Source organism: Coccinella septempunctata, chromosome 2, assembly GCF_907165205.1.
Source record: "Coccinella septempunctata chromosome 2, icCocSept1.1, whole genome shotgun sequence".
Lineage (NCBI taxonomy): Eukaryota > Metazoa > Arthropoda > Insecta > Coleoptera > Coccinellidae > Coccinella > Coccinella septempunctata.
Window position 1 is genome coordinate 49,815,198 of NC_058190.1, and position 17,355 is coordinate 49,832,552.

The following is a 17,355-nucleotide window of genomic DNA, read 5'->3' on the forward strand; positions in this document are numbered from 1 at the left end:
TACGATAATTCTGAAGGAAATGCCTCTGCCTAACCCGCAATTGAAATCCATTAAAAGTGACTCCATCAAGATTATAACTGGATCCCATTGTAGTCAGCCAAGATGAGCGCAATTCGATCGAGGAAATATCCTACCAAATGGCGATTTGATGATTTTCACTGGCCATTTTTATGCTCTACCCGCTGAATGGCTTTAAATCGATAAGCGATTAGCGGATGATTCGCTTTAGAAACCGGGGGAAGACATTATTGAAAATTCGAAGACTCTCTCTCTTCGGAACATCGACGACGCGAATTTTTTATGGACCTCTGATTAACCGTAAGATTACTCTAAAATGAAATAAGTTATGATCCATTACCCACAACGTCTTTGGTGCTTTTGAGGTTATAAGGTACTTTGTTTTAGTTGCTATCAAGAATATTTTACTGATGGAAGGTTCCCTTTTTCTTTCAAAGAAATTGGTACATTTCGCGTAATATTCAGCTCTGTACTACGTTTTTGGAGAAATTACTCAGTTAACAAGCAAAACTAAATACTAAAATACCTATTCATATTCAAAAAAAAATTCTGTTTATTTTATATGTATAAAAGAATGACAAGACATGATTTATATATCGAATGATTCATTTTTCCGTTTTCAATTATTTCCGTGAAGTTGTCCACTTCGTATGTACATAAATAAATAAGTTAAATAGAAAGCAATCATATAAATCTATTTCAATATTTGATTGACGTGGAACTTTCTGGAGACTCTCCTATAACCCGAGGATATGAATTATGTACATCACTATAGCAGGTTAGAACTCAACATCAATCAACCAACATCTCTAGAAATACCCGATATCCTCCGATCCAACTTTTTCCTATTGAATAATTCAATTTCAGGTGAATTTGTAGCTGGATATCTCCTATCAGTCGTGATTTATAAGTTACACACTTTTTTGTTGTTACTCCGCTCGTTCCGCTATTAACTTGACGTTTCGTGTTTGTTAAAAACTTGGAAATGTCTTGTTATTCAAATATGGACGTGTATCCCGGGACAATTAAGGGGTTAATTTCAATCCTGAAACGTTTACAGTTGTCTCGATTAATTTGTTTCTCGTAACGGGAAAAACGATAAGAATATCACTGAATCGAAAAGTTTCTATGGCTGGAAATCGAAGGAACATTTTTTTTAAAACGTTTGAAATTGCTGAATTTTAGTATTACTTCTTTTCATCGAAATTTATTCTTCTCTGATAAGAAGTTTTTTTTCTGAATCTGATAGCACGCTTTTGTGATTAGGAAATTAAAACATTAGAAGAGATCATATGTATGTACAGGGTGGGCAAAATTCGTTGTCCACTTAGAGGATCTTGAGAAAGGACACATTTCCAAGCTCTTTTTCAGAGAAACAAAGAATGGTGAAAACCATAACCTCCTACGATTCATCGGTTTTGAGTTATAAGCGGAAAATGAGATTTTGACGACTTTGAAAAGTTTTCATAACATTTTTGTCTTAGAAGTTACAGATCTGAAACTTGAACATTCTACATGCACTTTTTTACGTAGAATCCACAGACGAACTCAAAATATTTTTTCCTTTGGAAACATTAAGCGAACTTTCGTTTTTTTAAATGCAAACTTTTATTGAATCGGTATTTTGAATTGGAAAAAAATCTTTTGTCAGTTGTTTCTACGTTTACAAGTGCCTAAAAAGGTGCAAGTTTCAAATCTGTAACTTCAAAGACAAAGAAGTTATGAAAACTTTTCGAAATCGTCAATATCTCATTTTTTGCTAATAACTCAAAAACGAAGAATCGCAGGAGGCCACGGTTTTCACCATTCTTTGTTTCTTCGAAAAAGAGATCGAAAATATTGTGCCTTCCGATTTCTTCTAGATCTTATAGTTCTCGAAATCCTCTCAAGACAAGGATTTTTGCCCATCCTGTACTATCTTTAAAATAGTAATGTAAGTTTTAACGGCATACAGACAGGAAGTGAATTCTGAAAAAGTACCACCCAGAATTCAATTCCTGTCTACCTGCCGTTAAAACTTTCATTACATCATATTCCAGACATTAAACTATCATCTTTAATAGTGTTTGTTAAAGGAGTTTGAACTGAATTTATACTCATTTTTGTCGAGTAGAAAATTAAGATCATCTGCTGAACGCTGCAGGTCTTAGTATGGTGGTAAATAGACATTCAATGCTACTTTTCAACGGTCAATGCAAATAAGCCGTTTTTTCATCTTCTTGCTCACAACTTTTGAGTTTGTCTAAGATCTATCTGCATTAATTTTTCATCCTTCAATGGACTCATTGGAGTATTCGGTAAAGAAATGGAATTGAAGTCGCACAATTTCAAATTTAGTGGAGAGGGTTTAAAATTTGTCGATTTTTGCACAGGAAAAACATCCTTGCGTGCATAATCAGCAGGACAGCGTATTCCACAGAGAAATTAAGAGGCCTCCTTTAAAAATCTCGGTTTTAGATCGACTTCCAGATATGGCTTCATTAACGACGTCGTTCCGGTGTCAAATTTAAACGTTTACCATTCGTCCGTTCCAAAACTGGCACGTGACATCTAGATTAATCCCCGTCTACATCCATAATCCTTCGAGACACTCATTTAAATACTTTTACAACCACACGTGACACTTCAACTCCTGAACAAAGCTGCTCATCACCACAACATTCCCGATAAGGATCGCCCGGTGTATATCCTGCGTTTTTTCCTCGGCGACTGCGATCCCTTAATCCTTCACGTCATCCCGGATCATCGAATCGCGAGATGCACGAGTCTCGGTGGTCCGTAAATCACGATCGCGCAATCCGCGGACTACCTGGGACAAATGACGATCGAACAGGTAACAAATGCCGGCCAAGACTGCCTTCTAGATCCGCTGACAGGACGCGGTCGTGAGCGCTCGGCGAGAGTCGTTGCCACCTTGATCTGGCGTTTGAGCCCCACGGCCGCCATGTTATCTCTCCGGAGGACGATCTCCGGGAGGATATCGGGGATGGTGGTGAGCGGAAGTGGCGGCTCTTGGAGATGCCATCGAAGGTGGCAGGGTCAGGGCGGTTTGTGGCCAAGACGATGAACGAAAATGTGGGGGAAGATGTTAGAAATATGGACATATGGGGTATACTCTGTTTCTGTGGTCTAATTGCCCAATAAATGGATGAACGAGTTCAGAAACTCTTGCTTATCATGATATGACTTTTTCACGTATTTTTTCCATCCCTTTGTGCCTTTTTCTAATCGTTGGAATATCCTTGGACATCTGTATATTATCGCAAAAGACTTCCTATTATGTCAAATGTCACTAAAATGTTAGTTGAAGATCCGAAATGAATCAAATAAGAGGGGAATACGAATACCTATATACAAGGTGATTTATTGGTAAATAAGCGGAAGCTGAGGGTAGATATAGGGGACACTGGAGTCAGTCAGTATATATAACCTATATTCAAAGGGTCTATCCTCGGGTCTATCCCTCTTTATAATCAAGATACATAAGTACCTCTTTTACTGATTTTACCAATTTCTTCAATTACCCATAACTTTCAAACCGCCCTATATACTTTGATGATATTTGGTAGGTTTATTTTCCGCAACAACTAGTTTATACTGACATAGTACCCAACTGATGCTTTTCCAGGTCCGGCCTAGGAAAAACTGATAAATAAGATTGGAGCAAAAAAACACCCTACTTCATATTTGATATGATATTCGATAAAAAGAGAAAAATCTAAAGGAAACAAGGTATTTCTCTTACTTCCGCAAACATTCTAATACTCAATAAAGCTAGTCAAATCTGAATTTTCCGACAATACAATAACAGAAAATCATAAAACCCGAATTTATTCGTTATTTACTAATTTTCCTGATTTAATTGAATCTTCAGCCTCTCATCAGACCCTTATTTATGGGAAATTGAAGAAATTGACGAAATGAAAAAAACACTCTGTATCTTGATTATAAAGAGAGATACACCCTTCAAATGTTATTTTGACTTACCCGCGTGAGTCAGATCTACACTTAGATTCCGCCCATCTACCAATGAATCACCTAATATAAAGGGTACAGTTGCGAAAAAATTTAAGGGGTGATTCTTTGTCAAATGGGTCTTTCATACACATTTTTTTCTGAACAGCACGTTTTTTCAGACAAAGAATCACCCCTGAAATTTTTTCACAAACTATTTATTCACTTACACTCTGTACATCATGTTATCCGTACACACCGTTCATCTATCTATATCTGTCAATAATTCGATTTATGACAATCGGAGCGTATTGCTAATTAACACAATGAATAATTGGGAATGATATACTATGATACTGGTCTTTCATAAACCTGTCAAAATATCAATGCCTTTACTGCACCAGTAGAATTTGTAAAAATTATTATTTTCGGTTAATGTCTCCAGATTCAATCCATGACTGAATTATTCGCCTTCAAGCCGTTCAAGCGTTCCACATGGTATCAGACTCAGAGACTTCAACGTTCGGTTAAGCGACAAACTCATCACTGTGGAAAGCTGTCATGATTGTACGTGAAGTTTAGTTGCAGTCAACGGATAAGGTATAATCGGAATTATTCTGAAAGCCTTTTTTTGAGAATAGGCTAGAATTCCGAATCCATTCGGAAGGTACAAATTACATCATCAAAGTATCAGAGACCGTATGTTATGTTTTCTATAGTTGCACAGGATCACAGAACAAAATGAAAAGCAGATCAGAAGATCTGGAGGATTCGCCTTTTGTGGTTTTATATGACTTGTGATGTTTAGGAAAGTCGGAAATTCTACTAACCAGGACCTAGAGCATTTCCAAGCGAGATATAAAAAATTCTAGAAATTTTTTGTTTTTCTGTCGGCTATGGATCATGATGATGCAGTTTTTGAGAAAATCACGTTCTTCCCGCGTGAAACAAATTAGGATCTGGTCAAAAATGTTTTTCCATCAGAAGACGAAGGAATTTCTGTGAAAGAACCCGGGACAATATATATTCGAAAGAGGGGCCATAACTCGACAACTATTTCTTTGATTCCAACTAAAACGCACATTGTGAATTCTCACATTTCTATTAATTTTGAAGTTGATGGCTCAAAATCCAACCCTTGAAGTGTGAAGTGAATAAAAGTGCATTACACAAGAACGCACATAAAAAATTGAATCTTCGTTCTTCGAAATGAATTCCTAGAAAAATTCTTTCAGAGTTGAAAGAGTGTGCAAAAGCTTCTTTGAAGCTGGTGCAGGTTAGGTATAGTATTTTTTCTGTGAGGTTCACTTTCAAGAGAGTTATCCTTTCTCAAATTCTACAATATTTTATAGGCAAGGCTTACATAATTTTTTATCCACCAAACTACTACGAAAGGGTTGAATGGAGTAAGATTCATCACAATTTGTATAGAATGTCTAACAGTCTATTAGATACGTCAGGTATGTCCCTGCCATCAAAACTACCGGCCATATTTCCCCATAATTCCTAGATCATTATTCCGAATCCTGAATCTTTTATCGTTATGGATCATTTCTTGATAAGAATTCAAAAAAATCACGCAAAAATGTATATTTCTTGCAGCTATTTCGTTTTCTTATCTCTGAATTAGTTCTTACAGCACTCACCTCACCTACGATGCTACATTGACTCCATCATCTCGTCGAGTAGGTAAACGAATTAAATTCCTCTCGATCTAACCAGCAGCTGTCGGCATCGAGATACTCTCTCATTATTTTGAGTGCAGACTTGGGCGGTCATTCCGCGGAGCAATATTCGATACACGGCGGAATCGAATCTACTTACAGCATCTTTTCTGACATAATCGAATGCAAATTCAGACGTTTACTTTCGGAACATCTAATTAAGACGTGGAAGTGTGGGCATATCGGCATCGGCGATCTAGGCGTTTGCACGATTTTTTTCGATACGCAACTCGAGTGCCACCTTAATTTTGATTAATTCGCGATTTGCATAATTCCAACGCGTCGCTGGATGGTAGCAATCACACTTGGTAGGAGGAAGACTTTGTTTACGCATTGGTGGTGATGGTTTTAACAGATCGTGTAGCCTTAAATGACGCCTTTCAAACACGTGCTCGTTGGATACAATCACATTAATGTTGCCCAATATAAATATGGGCATCAACACAGATATTTTATAGATCTTATAACAACTTAAATTTCACAAAGTGTATCTATACTTCATTCACATTTATTTTAGCAGTCGGTTGGCCATGAAATAATTTTCTCAAGTTTTTGTAACTAGAACGGAGTAAGGTTGGCACTCATGAAATGTCGGTAATGTCATAACGCCGTTGCCACAACTAATATCAATTTTTATTACGAAAATGCCGAAAGTGATTGAAAAAAGAGACAGGGTTTCAGGAAGTGCTATTTAGAATTCAGGTATGCTCATTCAAATAGTTATATCCTGATATTCTAAAATCCACAATACGTCAGACGGTAGCGAACATCTGTATCTGTCATCTGTATCTAAACGACTTATATTTCAGCTGAATGTTTCCACAATCAGAAAGATTGTGAATGAAGAGGATGACAAAGAATTTACCTCTATTGGGAGACCCAAAAAAGTGGTGGCATTTGAGAATTTTATGTTTGAGTGAATTAATGCGAAAAGTTTACTACAGGATTTTCGATGAATGTCATGGTAGAATAAGTTCCCGAAAATTGATTTTTCTATTTTCATTTGATTTGTCCTATACTTTGTAAATGTCTTGAGGTACCAATGAATACCTAATTATTATTATATCAATGCATTAAGAAGAACAACCACAAATACACGCCAGTTGTCCTGTTAATTGTTTATTCATGTGAAATTTTTGTTCAAAGGTGAAGTTCATTTTGACTTGAAACTTCCTTCAATTCCTTTTACTTATATTGATGCAAGATGATTTTTGTTGAAGAATTTAACATTCTTGTAATTATATGTTAATTCCTTCGAGAGATACCCATTCCCAACCACTGCAACATATGCATTTCATCTTCGGGTTAATATTTTTGAAATCTACAACTGATGTAACGTATTCGAACTTTAGCTAAAGAAGATAACGAACATTAACTCTCCTCAAGCTAGTGCATATTATGATATTATACTGATCTCTTGTATTTTCCATGCAAATAACTGGATTTGGTATGCCTTCAATCAGTTTGTCTTCCAGTTTTCTCATTATGACCAATATTTACCATAAAAGTACCAAAAATTCAAAGAACCCAACTCTTGAAACTAAGTTGGAAGCTATCTAATGAATATTTGAACGTTTTGTAAAAAAAAGGATTTTTTATATATTCTCTAAATGCGCCGTTTTAGGGGGATTTGATATTAAAAAATGAAAAATATCTGTGAAATTCGAAAAATTAGGTACTCTGGCTGAATACAACTCTGTTTGAGAGATCCACAGATGTGTAGTGTCACAGATTTAGCTAGATATTCTGAAGGTTATTTTGTTTTTCCAGGGGTGGCACAGCACATTATGAAAACTCAAAATGGCTATAGATCTTTTTATCAGGGCCGAATCGAAAAAAAAAGTATAGGAAAAAAGTGTTTCTTTTTACCTCAAGAATCTACTGTTAAAATATTTGTACAAGTCCAAGACTAAACCTGTATAAAGTGTACTATCGCTCACAGAAATCCACAGCCTTTAACTGTTATGCTTATGATCAGTGTGAACATGTTCTTTTTGAACACAGAACTAAATTTTGTGAGGTTAAATACGGTAACGTTATCTATTTAAGATTGTCCAATTTTCAGTTAGATGCTGTAAATAGATTCCTGCATCCTACGTACCGAAAAATGAGATAAAACTTTATAAACCCCTCATGAGATAAGTGGGCAACATTTTTGTTCCAACTTTTCCTTTTCGTATGTGTTGGTTACGCCACTGATTTTTCATGAATAATCTTCTCCGTACTTGCACGAAGGTAAAAACTCACAGGTTTTTTGTTTGTTAAAATTATTATACCTAATTAGCCGAAAGTATTCCGGTCTATCTATTATAATTATCCTAATCATTTATAATTATTTATAACTAGTACTCGTACCTCCAGAGAAGCTTCAACACACGTAATGTGGTGTTTTCTCTACGTGATTTGTTGATTGTGTTGGTTTCTAAGAATTGAGTGTAAGAATTTTGAGTGTCGGAATAACCCGATGATTATAATATATACCTCAACTCCCTTATTATTACATCTTTTGAAATCCTGCTGGAGTTGAGATAGGCATTTACTCGCTTAGTCCAACGTTGAAGTCTCCGGTCATTTTCGAATTGAGGTATGATAATCATGTAAATCCTTGCTTAAAATATGATTTAAAAACATATTTTCGAAGTGGAAACCGAATAACCAAATCTACGAGTCATAGGAGACTCCTCTTTGAAAAAATCACATTTATTCGAAAGCGTGGACACTGTGTAGATCAGGAATCTTTCTCATCACTTTTTCACGTGAACTAATGCGCATACCATCGCAAGAAAGCTCGAATACGATCGGGCTTGATCACACGGCCATTTGACCACCTAGATTCCTATGATCGCATCAGTCACATCGTCCTGTGTTAGCACCGAAAGAACGTTGAAGGAATTGATGGATATATACGTAAATCCGATACATTCACTGAGCTGAAACTTACATCAGTTTGGAATTTCACGAGTGTACCGGAGTGTATAACAACTCGGCGGAATCGATGAATGGACATGGAGCTGTTGCAGGAAACGTTGCGGTTAGTTTTCTGAATCACGTGGAGGTATTTATGGGTTTTACGATTGGAGAGTATGGAACTCTAAATGAATATGTTCTGTAGGGGAGACTAGGGAGCATTGATACATGGGGAGGCTTGATACAGGCTTATATCCGCGATCTGTAGCCGTTTTCAAAAGTTTTATACTAGTGAACACTATTCTTTGGCAGAGGGCATTGCGTGACGTTAATCTGTAAGGCTTACAGTAGTTTGTTTGTGAAATATTCAACGAAGAGTGTTTCGAGGTGAGAAATTGTAAGTTTTTACTCAAGTTACCTAAGGGTTTTATGATCATGCATTAATTCTTCGGCATAAACAAACATTTCACTGGGAAATATACATAAAACTACTCAATTTACAGTTTTATTCGCCTTTCAAAATATATGAGTATAAGATGAAAACATAAATCCCTCTAAAAATTGCTTTCGGGGAGGTTTGAGACATTTGTCGTGGGGAGGCCTGATACATGAATCATCTTCAAAAAAATATTCCGTAGCTAGTTGGATAGGCCTACATGAAGGCGTTTTCACCATCCAACATATCAAAGGGATTTTTAACAACTGGAATTTATACGTACAATCCCCATGTATTTAACGAGGTCGACTTTTCTTGTGCGGAAGTGACTAACCGACCATTTCATGATTTTTCTACACCTATGGGACCAAAGCAAGCCAGTATCATTGCTGACCTACCTACTGAGCTTAATAATCCTCTCGATTACTCTCCCAGTACATCGTATCAATCCTCCCATATGTGGGGAGGCTTGAGACAGTTTGCATGTTTTTGTGTTCAACGTTCTCTATAGAATAAGATGGTTATGTTTTGAGACTTCTATATTTATTTTGTTGAACGATTAATTGAAGAATCATATAATATAAGAAAAGTCCTGTTTCTTCATATAATTCAGTTTCCAGAATAAAAATTCCAAAAAACGTATCAACCCTCCCCAGTCTCCCCTATTGCGGAAATGAATGGATCAAGTGGGTGGGAACATCAAAGGACTCATAGTCATAGCAGAGTAATCTGAACTATAGTGGATTTTGAAGATTAGATGGTAGAAAGAGAAAGAGTTCCTATGATGTACCCACATTCAGCGGTGGGGAAAGCGTCTGCAGGTTTTCAAAAATGTCAAAAAAATCGTCAGGTGTAGAGTCATTCGGGGCAACTGTGCGCACTTTTACCTTTCAAGCCATACCTAGTTTCAAATGTTGAAGCTAGGAAAATTAAAACATATTCATAAGATAGAGAATTTTCTAATCTATAAAAAAACATCAAAAAGCCAACAAACAAAAACGTTTCCTTTTCGAAAAAAAAATTTAATGGTGAAAGTCGAAGTGCGTTCACATGCCCCGTATAGCGGGTAAGTGTGCGCACCCTTACGGGGTAAGTGAACGCAGTGCTTAGTGAACCACACAATCAAAACAAATTACAAAATAGTGTCATCAAAATGTTACAATATTAGAGAAATGCAGTTTATTGTCAGTACAGAAGCGCCTTTTTACAAACACTGCATTATTGTTCGTGCCACCATTCATGGTGAACACAACACTTGATACATTCCCCTGTTGGTGGCTCTTCATATTCTTCCGAACAAATAGGACAATATTGATCGAGTCTTAACCAAGAAAATCAACAATGTCATAATTTATTCCTCACTGAACTAATGCCCATATAATGAATCTACACACTTTCCCCAGTAAGCCAAAATTTGAATTGACGTTCTTATAGAGTTGAGCAGCTAAGAGAACATAAAATTTTTTATTATATATTTAGATTAATATGCCCATGATCGAATAAAATATTGTTTAACACTGAGGGACTCGGAACTTGAACCTGGCTGAGTTTGCAGAGATGATAAAAATTAACAAGAAAAGTAGTGAATTGGATTGAATGCAAATAAAAAGTTAACGAAACGTCGCACGGCGCACTCCTATGAAAGACTAATCTGGGGATTCTGCGCCCTTGCTTCACTCAAATGAACCCCTCTTTCATACATTGCATAGTCGAGATATACGCACTGCGCACACTTACCCTCTGCGCTCAGTTACCCCAAATGACTTTACATACTGGAGCGTGTCAGATGATACTGTATATGCCCTACAAAATTGAAGGATTATATCGCCTCAAAAGACCAGGCATTTTTAGAGTTGGAATTCTAAATTTGCCAGAGAGGTGGAAAAATTAGTAGACAGCGATAAAGAACACTTTCAATGACCTGTTCATTAATTTTGTTCTGAAATAAATGCGTTTAGGACCATAAAAACGACCAAACTCATTAATACTTCACGGAAAAATCAGTTCCTTTCGTTTGCATAAAAAGTAAAGCACTTTTCTACAATCGATTTTAGTATTCGTTTGCTGATTGGATTTACACCAGTGTAGAGGATGTAGTTTATCAACAACTCCTTTTGACTATGTGTAGATAATCTGCACTTGATGTAAATCAAATCGAGTGTAGAAAAGTGCTACACTTTTTAGGAAAGGACCTATTATGTTTTTGGACGAGGAATCAATTCGGCTTTACATAACACCCTGTTTATTTTGCCTTCCAAATTCTGTGACGTTCCCTTCTAAATAATGAAATCCACAATGCTGCAAAAATAGTAGATATTGTTCCTCAAGAATAAAGATCTTTTTCATGGAAATGATGCAATTCTTAGTGTCTTCATGGGTTCAATATTTGCTTTTCGACGCAAACGTATCAACATTCACCATTGGGTATTAAACTCAATGATTAAACTCGATGCATTCACTCAAAAATCTTCCAGTCGAAGCCTAGTCAACAAAGACATCGGAAATTGGAGCAATCGTCCTGAAAAGTATTCCAATACAAGGAATATATTCTCGGCAACGTCTAGTATATGCAAATTAATATCGTTATACCTATCAAACACCATCCCGACCGAGAAATGAACCCGTACCGTGAAATTTTCACCGAGCATTATTCAATCAGATACGAAAAATCTCAACAAGACTCTCCGGCCATCTCCCATTGTTTATTGTTATTCAAATCCATGCATAAATGCAGCTACGAACAATGCGTCGAGACCGATGCCTGGGAGTCTAATCAGGCGCGATGCCTTGGCCTGTCAAGGCGTCGATATGCTGAATTTCCATCGGGGTTTAGCATGATTTATATGATTTTATGTCTTTTTCCCATAGCATGGAATAACGGTTCGTTAAGTAGCCTCGGAATATTGGTAATTTGCTAAAAGACTTTCGTGGTAGCCATTATGTCGACCTAGAAATTTCAATCCGGACTGATTGATTGTGGAATCGATCTGGGGCACAGTTTTCTGGAATTTCAGGGGATTGGCAGTATGAATTCGAGTAATTCTTAGACATTTTCCTCTATGCCTACACATATAATTAAAGAAAAGACACAGAAAAGTAAAAACTTCATACGGATTCATTTCCCAAAACACTGATCCTAGAAAAAAATTAATTGCATATTCCTGATCTACGACCTCGATTTAGTAAGTAAAATGACCCGAGTCGATAAAGCTAAATGAGTAATTTTTTGTTCGGAATAATTTGGTGGTGGAGCGTGTAGCAGACGAAATTATTCGAAATTTTTTTATTTTTCGAACTATATCAAGTTGGTTCATTTCTTCGACTAATTCGAGGTCGTATATTACGAATATGCAATTAGATTTTTCCGAAGATCAGTATTTTAGGAAATAAATCATTTTTAGTGAAATATTTCGAAAAATTTGGTCAATTTTGAGGAGCTGTAGCAGCCAGAAAAGAGACACTGGATATATGCTGATTTTTTTGGTGATAGATTGATCCTATGCGAATAGAAAAATCGAATTTTTGTTCATCTACCGCGAACAGTTTAGATTTTACGATTTTTTCCGCGAAGGTCCAAAATTTCTAATTCTCCATCGACCATAACTTGAAAACTAATCCTTTCAGCACAATTCTGTCTGCATATTCGTAATCTACGCCCTCGATTTAGTGAATACTCCCATTTTGGTGGAAATCGGAGAGATCGAAAATTTTTCAAATTTTCCATACATATGCATGGAAAAAATGCGATTTTTTTGAAAAATATTTTTGGTCTCCGATCGAAACCAAATTTATACTGTCGACTAATTCGAGGGCGAAGAAAACGAATATGCAAACAGATATTTTTTTAAAAATTTATTTTTCAAGTTATGGTCGATGAAAAATTGGAAAATTTTGTCCCTCGCGGAAAAAATCATAAAATCTAATCTGTTCGCGGTAGATGAATGAAAATCAGAATTTTATATTTGCAAAGGACTCATCTATCTTCAAAAAAATCAGCATATGTCTAATTCTCCTTTTCTGGCTGCTACAGCTCCTCAAAGTTGACCAATTTCTTCGAAATTTTCCACATAAAGTGATTTATTTCCTAAAATACTGATCCTACAAAAAATCTAATTGCATATTCGTAATCTACGACCTCGAATTAGTCAAAAAACTTCGCAACAAGAGGATTAAAACAATACCAAGTGTCAGTGACATATAGGTCAAGGATAATACTTTGAATGAATCCAATATCACCAAAGTAATGTCGAAGTTAAAACTAGTCGAAATTAAGCAAATTTTAGCTGTCGCACTTGCTGTTTAGTTCATTTCAAGAATTTCCCTGAAATCGAAAGACAGAAATGCCGTCCATGAAATTTTTCACAGGTGTGAACGCTCATCCACGGTGTAAATTCAACATTTTCAACGGATGTCAATTCATTTTTAGATCCTTATCAGACTTATGCCGTCAACGTTACTCTGATGGTTATATACTTCCTTAGATAGATAAGCGGTGGCCAATGAAATCAATTACCTTAATGTATTCTAATGTTTATGTTCATCTGCAACTTTGAATAAGTGGATTAGAAGGAGACTCCATTATAATTTTATGACCACATTAGATGTTCCATTTCTCATAAAGTTCAAAAATGTCTGCAGCTATTGAATAAAGGTAATTTTTATGGTCGAGTCCTTCATTCCTAATTAATTTTTATAACCTTCAAGTTCCCCAGGCATTCTGTTCATTCTTTCATTCGAAGGAATTCAACCCGTACATACATATTATATTTCTTCTTATTTCCCATGGTATGCTCACGATGTCAGAGTTGAATTCCTCACCATTAATTTCTGAACGTCTTGATTATAACGAAGGAAAGAAAAGAAATTGAATGCAACCAGATCGAGCTGCTTCTAATTTGTCATCATCCGTTTATAATCGCACAAGGTATGTTGATGAATAATTGATAGCAGACATCTCAGTCGTCCATATTTTATAATTGATATTTTCAGAAATATGGTAGACCTCAGATGCTCAAACTCTATAGCATCATCACACTCATTTAGAGTCAAACTAACCATGTGAACTTTTCATTAGCAAAAACTCTTTTTATATATTCTGGAACAACTCATTAGGTTAGATGAAAAACGATGTTTCATTCATCAGCAATTACTGGCGAAGGAACACCATAGAAGGATTTTAAAGCTCCTGTTCGGTTGACATTTATCTGAGAACACCCAACAGGTTCCGAATATCACCTTCAGACTGAACGATACCAAATCCATATTTTATTGGCTGGAAGTCCTCTAATAACATGCCCATAACGTATTTGCTTCTAATTGGTATAGAACAGGCTCTAATTAGCGTCGCAATGTGAATTATGTTTCATATAGATTGTAATTTTTTATATGAAAAGACGTCCACAAACATCTGTAGATTTCCTCTTCTAATTTATATTTTTATTGACTGGATACAATGGTGGAAAATTATAACGTATCCACTTTGATTTAATTAATCAGGAGTTAATTATTCAAATCACCAAAACGTGGTAATTCTGAAGATTTCTCTCCATCGTCTAAGAGAGGTAGACAGATTCTTTATAGTTATGAAGTAACCACTGAATGACAGGCGGTACGACTTTGTGGATCATAAAGAGCATGTGTTTACAGATACCTGCATCGGCATACAGGACATTTTTTTCCTACGAGCTACCTGATGATCTTTATCCAAGCAGTCGTTCACATTCATTTGAATTCTCCATTGTGTTCTATGCGAATATGAATTGAATGAGAGGGGAAACTATAAGATTCATGTGATAAGGTGCATCTATGAGAAGAAATGTAATTGCATTTTTGCATACGAGCACTACGGATAAATGCGGCTTCGACATGCAAGTATAACTTCGGAAAAATCCGAAGATCACTTAAAAATTCGTCAAGACCGAACGGTTACAACGAGGCTAATGAAATTTCGAGATTTATCACAAGAAGAGTTGCTCTTTCAGAATATGTGTCACATTCATCTCCACGACGATTTTTCTGGGAAATACGGAACTTGAAATTCCAAAGTCTACCTCACGAGGATTTTTTTTTGAACGCACGTTAATTTGCGCATTTCAGTTCTGTCATGGGAAACGCTGTAAATCCAAACAACATCGGATCGAGCAACCATTCTAATTCGCCTGGAAACGAAGCATCTCCTCGGATTCGATCACGTATACGATCCAATTTTTTTCGAATTCCCCATATCACCAAGCTGAAACCCACCAGGAACATAATGGTCGATTGAACTACTTATTTCGAATTACTACGCACGATATCTAGGCTGGCAATTAGGTTTTTTTTCACTCGAAGCAAGAAATTCATAACTGATTTATATACGACCGTCCGCTACAGACATGACGGTCATTCAGTATCGGGAACCATAAATTGTCTTTGAACTTGACGCTCTGTGATTATCGATTACGTTGAAATTCTATGATAGGAGCGGCGTAATACATCAATCGGAGAAGATATGATCCAATTCAGTGATTTTTATGCCCCGGGAAAATTTATACCGTTGCCGTGAAAAACTCGGGCTTATTGGTCGATTACAAATCGTTGGATGTGGGAAAAAGCCAATGGATGCCTTAGAAACGACACGAACGATCGATGGTGGAAAATTCATCATTCAATTCTGTCAATTTTCCTTTGCGCTGACTGGGTATTTTGTGAAGTACATTATGATCCTACCCTGCTCGGATCTGAACGAAACTTTCCAATATTATGTTATCATTAGCATAGACAACCAGAGTTCTCCGATTCTATGCGTACAGCAGTAAAAATTTGGCTAGGTATATCAAAATATTTTGATAGTAGATTCGTGGGGTCAAAAGAAACACTTTTTCCTTTACCATTTTTTCCAAATCAATTCGGTTTAAAAGATACAGGGTGTTGAAAAACCATAAAAAAATTTTTTGTTTCATCTCACAAACGGTTTCATCGAACGAAATGAATTTCGGAATATAGTTTTTCATTTATTCGATGAATGTTTTTCGAACACAAGATATCATCCACGTCTTACAGTTTTCTCATTATGGCCATTACGTACCATGAAAATACCAAAAATTCAAAGAACCCAACTCTTGAAGCTAAATTGGACAGTATCTAATGAATATTTGAACGTTTTGTAAAATAAAAGTATTCCTCATATTGTCTCGTATAATGCGCCGTTTTCGACTAATTCGATGTTCAAATATTAAAAAGTATCTGTGAAATTTGAAAAATTGAGTGCTTTGGCTGAATACAACTCTGTTTAAAAGATCCACAGATGTGTAGTGCCACAGATTCAGCTAGTTATTCTGAAGGTAATTTTGTTTTTCCAAGGGTGTCACAGCTCATTAGGAAAACTACTGTTGAAATATTTGTGACAGTCAAAAACTCACCTTGTGTAGTAGGTATGATATGTAACTTATCATAGAAGCAGAATTCCGGTGTAAGGATGTGATCTGGTTAGAAAGTAACGAGAAGTTGAAGACTTCGAACAACATGTCTGGAGAAATGATTAATTATTGTGGGTGTACCTTGAACGCTTTCTGTTGAATGCTCCTCTATAAATCTTTTTCGAAACAATGAACTGCAAGGATTGAGAAATTAGAATATAAAACATGTAGTTGAAGGCGGATTAGTTCGGAACCAAATATACCGAGTGATATTGAAAGGAGGACATTCGGCACCTGATACTTGGAATATTTTGGTGATATTCAGTATTCTAGTAGAAATAATTGAAGAAGGTCGGTTCACGTAGCAGAAGTTGCTAATTTCTCTCGACATACCTAAAACAATGAACAATCTGTTCAATTTAATTCAGAGCTACTTTAGCTACTGCTTCACTTGATAGAAATAGAGAAGAACAGTTCTCTAGACTCGGTTAATTATTTTATCGATTGTTAATTATCGAGTTCCTTCAAAGACGGCTGTATTACTACACCGTTATGCAGAGCAGTGAACCATGAAATAGATTTCTCTACTCATTGTATTCGTTTCATTGATCACTGGTGGTGCTCAGAATTCCAATAGATATTTGAGGTCGAAACAGATGTCCGAAACCATTCTTCTTTGGATTCATCCCAGGATTTCACCAAGTTTCGACTGTTAGATATACGCCTAACTTCTTGAAGTGGGAAATAGATGATTTAACATCATATTTCCTTGAAGATCCTAGTAAGGACCTCCTCTTCTGATAAGAAGAAGGTCCTCAAAAATTCTTACAGTTGAGACTTGGACAAGGCATCGAAGAGAACCAACACTGGTTAATTATCTGAACATCTGTTACTGATGTCACCAATTGATGATGTTCAA

General features: G+C 36.2%; 1 protein-coding gene across 2 annotated transcripts in view; it reads right to left on the reverse strand.

The window, feature by feature from the left end:
• LOC123307744 (protein espinas-like) overlaps positions 1-17,355 on the reverse strand; it is a 165,620-nt gene that overhangs the window by 80,015 nt on the left and 68,250 nt on the right. The window lies entirely within an intron of this gene.